The sequence below is a fragment of the Lycium ferocissimum genome, chromosome 9 (genome assembly GCF_029784015.1).
Source record: "Lycium ferocissimum isolate CSIRO_LF1 chromosome 9, AGI_CSIRO_Lferr_CH_V1, whole genome shotgun sequence".
NCBI classification, from domain to species: Eukaryota; Viridiplantae; Streptophyta; class Magnoliopsida; order Solanales; family Solanaceae; genus Lycium; species Lycium ferocissimum.
This window is the reverse complement of record NC_081350.1, coordinates 64,015,025-64,027,030: the sequence shown is the minus strand read 5'-3', so window position 1 is coordinate 64,027,030 and position 12,006 is coordinate 64,015,025.

Sequence of the window (12,006 nt, the reverse complement as noted above, 5' to 3'; positions counted from 1 at the left end):
GGAAATGAGAAATGAGAAATAAGACCTTGAATTCATCTTCTTATAAAAAATTAAAACTGCCCGATGCGAGTTATACGGACCCTTATACGGTCCGTAAAATATTATACGGTCCGTATAAGTGACCGTATAACTCCATCAGTGATTCCCCTTCACTGTAATGGTTACACGGACCATTATACGGACTGTATAATATTATGCGGACCGTATAAATAGTCATATAATCCACCTTCTCTTCGAACTTGTTCCCGTCGTTTCGTTTGATCTCCAATCCTTATGGAACCTTCTTAACACTTGTTTAACACTTCATTAACAATCCACAAAGCATCATAAATCTTCTTCAAGACATCATTAAGTCAACATTAGTTCGGTACTTTGCAAAACCCTTCCAAAACACGACTTATACCTTGCCTTCCTTAGCGAACCTTCTTCTCTTGCCTCAAATGTCTTTGGAATCTTAATTAGAATTTCCAAGTAACCTTTCTTACTTGTAGAGACATCGCATACATCTCACCCTGAGTTAGTCTATCTACCACACGACAACATGAAATTTTCCGAGGTATAACATATAGCCTCTCGCGTAATAGGCATGGAGCTCATCGCACCTATCCGCAACACTCTACTAGACATGTTCTTGTACTTATAGATCGGTTAACCGAGGGTTCTGATGCCAACTTATCACGCTCGAACTAGGGAAACGTGCAGGAACCTACCATTTCTCACCTCAGTAGGCGAACCCTTCCCTTAACTAACATACAAACTATAAATGCGGAAGAACAATGTAAATGACAATAAATCTCAATATCGTTTAAAGGAGAATAAGTGTGAAAAACAATACAATCCCAAAGAACTGGTCTGACTCGTAGAAGAGCAACTAGGTAAAATTCCAGATAATACAAGTCTCAAAAGCTAAACATATCTGTCTGAAGGGAAGAAATAGAGACAGGGATAGACGAGTCTCTGGGCAGCGACTAGTCAGATGCTCACCTTAGATACTCGCAAGCCAGGCCTCAAAAGTCAGTCTCGGGGAGTGGAAATAGAACCTGTCTCAAACTCTACACCCCGAAAAGAAGTATAGCAAGGTAGCATCAGTATAAAAAACACGTACTGAGTAGGCATCATTGGCCGACAATAGTTAGTTAACATATATAAAGGAATAGACATGCTCACAATCAAGTATAAAGCATAAACACATATCCAAGAATAACAACTCAAGTACTAAAATATCCAAAAAACTCTCAATGAATTATATCCAGATCAAACCTATAGTGAAGCATCAAAACCCAAGTCTTGCCAAATTTTCCACGTCCTTAGAATAACCAAAATACTAGTACCGCCAACAATATTACTCCTTAACCTTAAGTCTTAACCTAAGAGAAAGCCTCTACTCCTCGAATCCATTAATACCCAAGTATATATTAATCAGGCACACGACGATCTCAAATCAGTAACCAACCAGGAAGTTAATGCTCATGAACACCGTACAATACAATAAGTAACCACAACTTGAAACCAGAAGTATGAGTGAATGAAATATGAATGCAATGCAATGCAATGTAATGATACACATATGGTAGACCGGCAAAGTCCATGTACTTGATGCGGTGCAGAGCCCAATCCAATAGTCAGTATTGCAGAACGTGCAACCCGGTCCAAGTCAGTGTAGCGGTATGTGAAACTCGATCCGAGTAAGTGTTGCGGTGTGCAACCCGATCCCAGTATATGTATAAATGAGTGAATGCATGATAACAATGCCAACATGAATATATGAATGCTCGTGCCACAGATGGACACATCACAACAACAACAACAATATCAATATCATAACATTCCTCTCCTTTCCAACGACATCCAAATATGATAATTAAGATCTCCATATCATAAGGTAAATCATTAAGCATCAAGTCTAGGATCATTCAGTGTTCCATTTTCTCATTTATCATCATCAGTACCAAGTAATGATTCAATATTAATATATGTATGAAAAAAGAATGTACGCCATGCATGATATCATCATCAACAGTAATTCATAAGTCAAGTTTCCATCCGAGTATTATCATATGCATACATCACTATACAGGCCTAATCTCACTATCCTTCCTTTTCCAACGAGTCTCCAATAACACATGCAATCCTCCAAATACTACGGTAATCACCAAGCATGAAATCTAAAGTCTCTCACAAGGCAACAAGATAACTAACACATAAGGCAACAACCCAATAGAACATAACGATGCGACAAGCAATAGTTATCAACAATAAGGTGAAAGCCACAATCAACAACAACCAACCTAATAGAATTCCATCCCAAATCCATACCAAAAGGCATAAAATGCTGTCTCCAACAATCGCTAACTCTACATATGCTTTATTAACCGAAGTCTAACCATATGGTAAGCCGTAACGTACCTGAAATGCCGAACAGGAGCCACAAACAACCACACCTTTGCCTTGCCCTTTCGTAGAGCCTCCAAATACTCGATGTCTAGTTATAAATGTAATCTAGATTAGAAACGATGAAGAACCATACCCATATTGCTAAGCTTCTAAATTAGGTCAAATCCAACCTATGAAAGTTCGGGAAATGGGCCCACAAGGGTAAAACGGTAAATTCTAAAGTAGAATATGCAATTCAAGTATAGATGATCAAAACCCACTAATCAATTTCTAGATTAACTCAAGATTAAGCTAAATTCGGATTTTAAATGAAACTCCCAAATTTGGGTATGAACCCTAACTTTTCAATCCACAAATTGACCTCTAATAATGTAAGATATAAGCTTAACAACAATGAATATATTAGGTTCTTGGGTTATACTAGCCCATTCTACCAACAATATCTACTTAGGAAGTCTAAAACCCATTTTAAGAAATTCTCCTAAAAACCCACTTTTCCTCTTTGATTCTTGCATGGATTAATGATTGAGAAAGGAAAGTAATGAATTCTATGGCCAGGGATCTTACCTCTATGAAGAAAGGCGATCAAATGCTCTCAAAATCTCCCCAAAATGCTTAAGAAATGATGTAATGAAGTTATAAGGTTTTAGGGGTTTTAACTTAAGAAGTAGAGAAAAATTTGCCCGTCAATGGCTACAGCGGTGATAGGAACGGCTGCAGTGCACCAGCTATGGCGGCAGAGATGACGGCTATGGCGAAAACAGCTATGGCTACAGGGATGCCGGCTATGGCGACCACAGCTATGGCAACAAGGATGACAGCTATGGCGACAACAGCTATAGTGACAGGGATGACGCCTATGGAAACCACATCTACGGCGGTTCTGGTGCCTCTGCTGACCTCACGATGAGACACACCAAAAAATGCGGTTTTGACCAATCTCGGCTGAATGTTACCCACCGTATTTTTGTACGTTGAGTTTCGTCGGGTACTAGTTGTCCTAGTCTTGGGAAGAAGGACAAATTTTTCGAGGTCATGAGGATAGACATGTCCATCTTGAGTATATAAGAGAGTAAAATCACGTTTAGTAAGCTTTGGGAAGGTCTAAGGCTTGTTGGATCATCAGAGTTAAGTTTCAGCAAAAGTTCGACAAAGTGTCACATTATGGAGCAATATATGGCTCTCAGAGCACACTCTGCAAGACGCAGAGTGTGTAGCATAGTGTGATAGAAAATTTTGATGATTTTGCAAGGTCTGCGACTTGACATGCAGCTCTCAGAGCACGCTATGTGACACCCGAAACCTCGCTGCAGGTTGTGTCGGTCCAGAATTTACTAGACTTACTATAAATTGACCCAATTCGACCCTCACTCATTATTTCACTGTTTTTTGACCTAGACACTTCCAAAACTCTCTCTACAAGTCCTCAAATGATCTAAGACCAAAATCAAGGGCAAACCAATTGATTTTAACATAAAGAATTCCATGATCATCATTAGATTGTTCTTCTCCTTGTGGTGCTAAATTTGGAGACTTCTTGGAGGTGAAGGAATTTCGAATTTAAAGTGATTGACGGTAAGATTATTACTCCATCTTCAGGTTTATAGTATTATTTGGCCTTCACACAAGTTATAGGAAGGAGAGCATGTGAAAGTAAAGTTTAATAGTGCTAAAACTTGTTCTTAGCTATGTTTGAGTCATGAATTGTTCTAGACTTGATATAGTTGTGATGTTGTTGGGCTGGTTATGCAAATAGAGTTGTAGTATGAAGATGTTAGATTGTTAAGTGAGTTGTGAAGATGGAAGAGAGCTAGTGAAGAGTTTGTGGTGCCAAAATATGTATAGGATCAAGTAAAACAAGTTACATGAATCTTATGCACATAAGGTGTTCGACAAAATGTCTAAATGACTTTGCTTATAAGTTGTGAACCTATCGTTGATACGGATACTTCTTTTACTGTAGATAATGATTCATAGAGCGTAGCAGGACTCGTGCGATCCGTATACTAAGGAGACAAGGTATGTTAAGGCTAACCTTTTCTTTCTTAAGGCATGATTTCCTTATTGTGAACCCACACACAATATCCATAATATCCTTATTCCTAAAGGATACCAGAAGCTCATGACTCTCAAGGTTTTTATGATATCATTGTTAAATGTCCTTCATGATGATGATGAGTAAATTTCTAGAGATAAAAAGCTTATGGTTCTTGTTGTTCCTATGACAGTATTGAGTTTGTTCCATGATTATTGGTTTTATTCATTAGTGATGATCTCACCTTATGGTAGTTGTTCTTTCAAGGTGAGATATAGCGATGATGATGATTCCATAATTGAAATTGGAGGTGTACCGACCTTACGTCACTCCGGTAGATTTATACCTTTCATTTGGGCTCTCATGCATGCTTTATATATATATATATATATATATATATATATGTATGTATGTATGTATATATATGTATGTATGTATGTATGTACGTATGTATGTATGTACGTATGTATGTATTTTCTCACACCGCATCGCGCCATAGTCGGTCGGGCAGTCATGTAGATGTGCACACCACGGCAATGGGCAGAGATGATATGATATATGGAGCGGGTTGCACATTCTGCAGCAATAACATTTATAGTATGTATGTATGAAAATATATTTTTTTTTTAAAAAGCTAAGCATGCATAATATCCGTCTTAAGAGGCAAACAGATGTACAGTTTATTTCTCCTATCTCATATCTCATACTTCTTTCATACTTTTATTATGTTGTTATTCATGCCTTACATACTCAGTACATTATTTGTACTGACGTCCTTTTGTTATGGACGCTGCGTTCATGCCCGCAGGTAGACAGGGAGACGGGCCAAACCCCTAGGCTGCTTCATCAGCGACATTAAAGGAGCACTCCATTTGTTCTGGAGCTATAGTTTAGCCGGTAATATTCTTTTGTGTATATATGGCCATGGCGGGGTCCTGTCCCGTCCTTATGATTCTATGCACTCCGTGTAGAGGCTCATAGACAGAAGCATATAGTTAGATGTTCTGTAACCTCGTCAGTTCATATTTTGCATGTCATTTTTGGCATCCTTGTTGGCTTACGCATAAGGGCATAGTTGATGATGATCATATAGATGTGCATTTAACAAGTGGACTTATGCCCTTACATATTATGATAATTATGAGTTATTTTTGTGGTCCACCCAGCTATGGTTATGAGTTGTATGTCAAGAGGTGCTTGGTAGGTTAGGTCCGGGTACCTGTCATGGCCCTCTGGTTGGGTCGTGACACCGAAATTCGACTATCACTCGAGACCCCACAGATACAAAACAACCATGCAAACACATATAAAAACGCGCTACGAACTCTTCCGTAGCCTCGAATTTCTCAATGGAGGTTTATTTGACCAAGTCAACCCCTAATGGCCTATAGCCAACTTTCCAAACCAAGTCTCAAAACGCTCCCAAGTGCCTTGGAAACCAAACCAAACCTCCCACCAAGTCATAAATGATCATCAAGACCTCTCGAAATCGATGGATTTCAGAAAAAGGTCTGTTTACCTAAAAGTCAACAATTAGTCAAAAAAATTTCACTAAAAGGCTCAAATTTTCAAAAGTCACACTAAAATTTGCCCAATGACCTTGGGAACAGTGCCACCCATCCCCGCTGGTCAAAATCATACTCATAGGGCTCGGGGAAAGGTTAACGGAGGTAAATGGGTCATAAATGCTATAACGACTGAACGGATCGTTACAATAGCAAACTCATATCTCCTTAAACACACTACATGCAACAAAATTTGACCGGCCAACTATCACGATCCAACCCTCCATGACTGGCACCTATCTAAATGCTAATGGGCGAACCAATTTACAAGACACCTATCCATTCAATCCAGTTTTATATTAACTAAGCTAAACAATATTACTCATTCAAACATTAAAAGAACAAAATAAGTCATGCCATAAATACTGAAATAAGTGTGAAAATTCTAACTATTACAATCCCTAAAATCTGAAAGTCATCGTACAAGACTCTAAGCTAAAAACATGTCTAAGAAACTGAAGTCTAACAAATGAGTAATCCATAATGTCTAGAGTACGAAAAGACATGATAGCAAGAAGATCTTCGGGCGGCCTGGCATGGGAAGAAACTCACCCTAAAATCTGTCAACAATTATCCTTCACGCTAGATGTGAGGACGGGCAACAGTCTCTATATCAAAATCTGCACTCAAAGAATGCAGCAAGGTAGTATCAGTACAAACACTATGTACCGGTAGATATCATAGGCCAACTAAGATTAGTATCATGCATATTTCGTAAAATCAATAGAATAAAACAAGCCAAGCACAACGACATGAATATCAATAAATCCCAGCAAGTCAACTAAGGACAATCACAATCAAATCACCAAGAATGTCAAGCAATCACAATCACGTAAGCCACAACGGAAATAAATTTACCACAATAACCTCGCTCGAGCCGTATATACATACTAGCCGATGTCTTAGCTCGCAGTCATGACTGCTGTGGGACCCATGGTGTCCATGTACCACTCGTTCCGGAATACTCCTCAGACCCGAGCACAAACCTCCACTCTGGAACAAACCTCAATCGCGGGACATATCAAAGTACCTCTCGTTTTCGAAATGATCCTCGGACCACGAGCCCATAATCTAGGTCACATGAGTGCCTTTCTATACCTCTTACATAGCAGTGTTTCTTACCTTTCCAATATCAACAATCAACTCATCATTTCATGTCACAATACCCTTGGGAAGATTATATTAGCTTCTCATCACAACACATCCACTGTAGATTCAATCACACAAGAATAATGGCACGGAGCCTACACAATCACTCAATCACATTCACGTAGGAATTTGTCCACACAATACCATGCATGAAAATTAGACATGCTTTTTCCTAAGGAGATCACAAAACATACAATCAACTAACCAAAGTCTGACTTAAGTAAACCGTAACCTACCTCAAAGTAGAGCTAGAACACGCAGTTACTACGCTACTGCCTTCTTTCTCAAAGGCTCAATAAGTTCACTTCGCAAAAATAAAAGGCTCACGAGTCACATTGCTCAATTCGCAAACACCAAAGCAGAGCTTTCCCTTCCCCCATTCTAAGGGTAGATGATTTTCTAGGTGATAAAAAACCTATTAAGGCCCTAAAAGATTCATTTACCATCAATTTATACAACATTCTATCAAATATTCCCACACAAACAGCTTTTTATGGCAAAGACACCATTTTTATAGAACCCTAGGTCTCAATTGACTTAGTTTATGATTCTAAATGTTCAATTTATGACAATTAGCAACTAATCAATCCATTTAAATGATAAATAAGTGATAATAACCCTAACCCATCAAGTTTAGAAGGTTTATTGACATTGTAGGGTTTCTACTTCCGTTTACCCATTAAAGACCCATAAAGATGATTACAATAATGAATGGGAGGGGAATGATAGAATGAAAAGCAATGGAACTTACCTTCCAAGGTTATTTTGCCCTAGCTTGAAAATTCTCTCTAGGTGCTTGTGGGGAAGTGTGTTGAGGTTTTGTGAAAAGAGAAAATAAAACTCAGTATATAAAATTCGGGCTACTGTTTTACGTTGACCGCTGCCGCGGTACCGCTACAGCGGCTCACTACAAAATTGTTGTGACCGCTATGGCGGTCCATCTACCGCCATAGCGGTATATTGCCCGCTATAGTGACCACCAAGGCAAATGAATGGCCGCTGGCAGCGGTACCGCCGCCGTGGCTCATTTTCGGCAGTGAGCTCGATTTTGTCCAGTTTTTCCCCCTATGACCCCACATTTCATCCAATGCCTCAAAAATACAACACAAAACATGCACATATATAAAAAGACGCCCTACGAATCCACCCGTGGCCTCAGAATTCCCAACAGAGTCTTAATTTCCCAAAACGACTGGAAGGGTCATGACACCAGATACCAATTAAAACACCGCTCGTCGCCGAATGGACAAGGGTGAGAAAACTAGGGAGGAGTTACCCGACTCGGCGAAAAGCTGAGGGTATTTGCTACGCATATCTCTGTCTCCCAAGTAGCTTCTTCCACCGGTCGATTCTTCCACTGAACTTTCACAGAAGATATTTCCTTGGACCTCAACTTGCAAACATCCCTGTCTAAGATAGCAACGGGCTCTTCCTCATACGATAAATTTTTATCTAACAAACAGATGATATAGGAACCATCATCGTGGTACCTCTTCAACATCGACACATGAAACACCGGATGAACGCTTGATAGACTCGGAGGTAAAGCCAACTTGTAAACCACCTCTCCCACATGTTTGAGAATCTCAAACAGACCAATGTACCTCGAGCTAAGCTTGCCCTTCTTCCCAAACCTCATCACACCCTTCATGGGTGAGACCGACAACAGCACTTGCTCTCCTTCCTCAAACTCAAGATCTCGGACCTTGCGGTCCGCGTACTCCTTCTGCCTACTCTCCGCTGCTAAAATCTTGGCTTGATTCACCTTCACCTTCTCTAGGGACTCTCTCAGAAGGTCAGTACCCCACGAACTCACCTTGAACACATCAAACCATCCAATAGGAGACCGACAACTCCTTCCATACAATGCCTCAAATGGGCCATATCAATACTCGAGTGATAGCTATTATTGTAAGCAAATTCGACTAAGGGAAATAACTGATCCCAATGCCCACCGAAATCTATCACACATGCACGAAGCATATCCTTAAGAACCTGAATAGTCGGCTCAGACTGCCGGTCAGTCTGAGGATGGAAAGCTGTGCTAAGATCTAACTTCATACCCAACTCCTCGTGCAAACATTGCCAAAACCTGGATGTAAAAATGGTGCCCCTGCCCGACAAAATGGAGATAGGAACCCCGTGAAGCCTAAGTACCCTATGAATGTAGATTTTAACCAATTTCTCCGCGTCAGAAGTTATCTTCATCATAATAAAGTGGGCGGACTTAGTCAACCTGTCAACAATAACCCAGATAGAGTCAAACATCCCTAACGTCTTCGGAAGACCCACTACGAAATCCATGGCTATTCTCTCCCACTTTCACTCAGGAATAGGCATCCTCTGCAAAGGTACCCCCAGGTTTCTGATGTTCATACTTCACCTATTAGCAATTCAGACACTGAGCAACGAACTCTACTATATCACGCTTCATCCCAGTCCACCAATAATGTTGTCTCAGATCACGATATATCTTAGTGGCACCAGGATGGATAGAATACCTCGAGGTATGAGCCTCTGTCAGAATGGTCTTGTTCAAATCGCCCACCCGCGGCACATACACTAGCCCTTTGATTCATAGCACGCCCTCCTCATCAATCACGACCTCTTTGGCCTCACCATGCAACACCTTATCACGTATTTTACATAGCTTAGCATCTTTAAACTGCTTAGCTTTAATCTGCTCTAAAAATGATGACCGAGCCTCAACACAAGCCAACACCTTGCCTGTGTTAGAAATATCCAGTCTCACAAAACTGTTAGCTAGAGTCTGAACCTCTCTTGCCAACGGACGCTCAGAAGAGATCACACAAGCCAGACTTCCTATACTAGCCGACTTCCTGCTCAATGCGCCAGCTACTACATTGGCCTTACCAGGGTAATACAAAATGGTGATGTCATAGTCTTTCAGCAGTTCCATCCATCTCCACTATCTAGAGTTCGTATCTTTCGAGTGAACACATGCCGCAACCGCGATGGTCCGTGTACACCTCACAATGGACACCATACAAGTAGTGCCTCCAGATTTTCAACGCAAACACCACCGCTGCCAACTCTAGATTATGAGTAGGATAGTTCTTCTTATGCAACTTCAACTGTCGAGAAGCATAAGCAATCACCTTCTTTTCCTGCATCAAAACAAAGACCCAAACCAGACCATGAAGCATCACAATAAACAACAAAACCCTTGCCCTCAACGGGCAATGCCAGAATCGGTGTTGTAGTCAACAATGTTTTGAGCTTTTGAAAGCTCTCTTCACACTCGTCGGACCACTGAAATGGTACCTCTTTCTGAGTCAAACGAGTCAAATGAGAAGCAATAGAGCCAAACCCTTTCACAAACCGACGATAGTAGCTAGCCAGACCCACAAAACTATGGATCTCGGTCACTGATCTGAGCCTAACCGATTCCTTGACTGCCTGAATTTTCTGAGGATCCACCGTAATACCCTCTTTCGAAATAACATGCCCCAAGAAAGACACAGAAGACAACTAGAATTTGCATTTGGAGAATTTAGCGTACAACTTCTTCTCTCGCAATACCCCAAGAGCAATTCTCAAATATTTCTCATGCTCTTCCTTACTCCCAGAGTACACTAGGATATCATCAATGAACACTATTACGAATGAGTCTAAATAGGGCTTAAACACACTGTTCATCAAATCCATGAACGCAATCGGCGCATTTGTAAGCCCAAAAGACATAACCAAGAACTCATAGTGCCCATACCTAGTTCGAAAAGCAGTTTTAGGAACATCCTCTGCCCGAATCTTCAACTGATGGTACCCTGATCTTAAATCGATTTTGGAGAACACAAAAGCTCCCCGTAACTAATCAAACTAGTCATTAATACGGGGAATGGGATGCTTTTTTCGGACAGTTACCTTATTCAGCTGATGGTGATCAATACACATACGCATAGACTTATCCTTATTCTTAACAAACAGTACAGGAGCACCCCACGGAGAGGCACTCGGGCAAATAAATCCCTTACTCAGAAGATCTTACAACTGCTCTTTCAGTTTTCTGAGTTCTGTTGGTGCCATCCTATAAGGTGGGATGGAGATAGGACGGGTCTCTGGGTCTAAGTCAATTCTAAAGTCAATATCACGATCCGGTGGCATACCAGACAAGTCCGCGAGAACACATCTCAAACTCGCGTACCACTGGACCCGAATCAAGGGATGGAGTATCTGTACTGGTATCACGGATATGTGCCAGATAAGCTAAACAACCCTTCTCTACTAGTTTCCTAGCATGAGCAGAGAATATTACTTTCTTAGGAAGGGGACTAAGGTTACCCTTCCACTCGAGTCTAGGTGCCCCGGGCATGGCTAGTGTAACAGTCTTAGCATGGCAATCAAGAATAGCATAATGCGGGGACAACCAACTCATACCCAAAATAACATCGAAATCTACCATTTCTAAGATCATCAAATCTGCCCAAGTACTATACCCCATGAAATAAATCGTACACGAAGGGTAGACGCTATCTACCACCACAGAATCCTCAACAGGAGTAGATAAGTAAATGGGTGTCAAGGGTATCACACATCATCTCCAGACCCACAGCAAAATAGGTAGATACATAGGAAAAAGTAGAGCCCTGATCAAACAAAACATAAGCCATACTGTCATAAACGGAGATATTACCTGTGATAATTGCATTGGAGGCCTCAGCCTCAGGTCAACCTGGAAAAGCGTACAAATGACCGTGCCTCTCTGTCGCCTGTGCACCACCGCGATTACACACACACCGTCCGAGCCCCGCCGCCGGGGCCGTTGTCCGCCTACCTCGCTCGAGGACTGCCTTGGTTAGGCTGGGCACCACCCCTACCCACGGTGTGGCGCCCTGCCCTGCT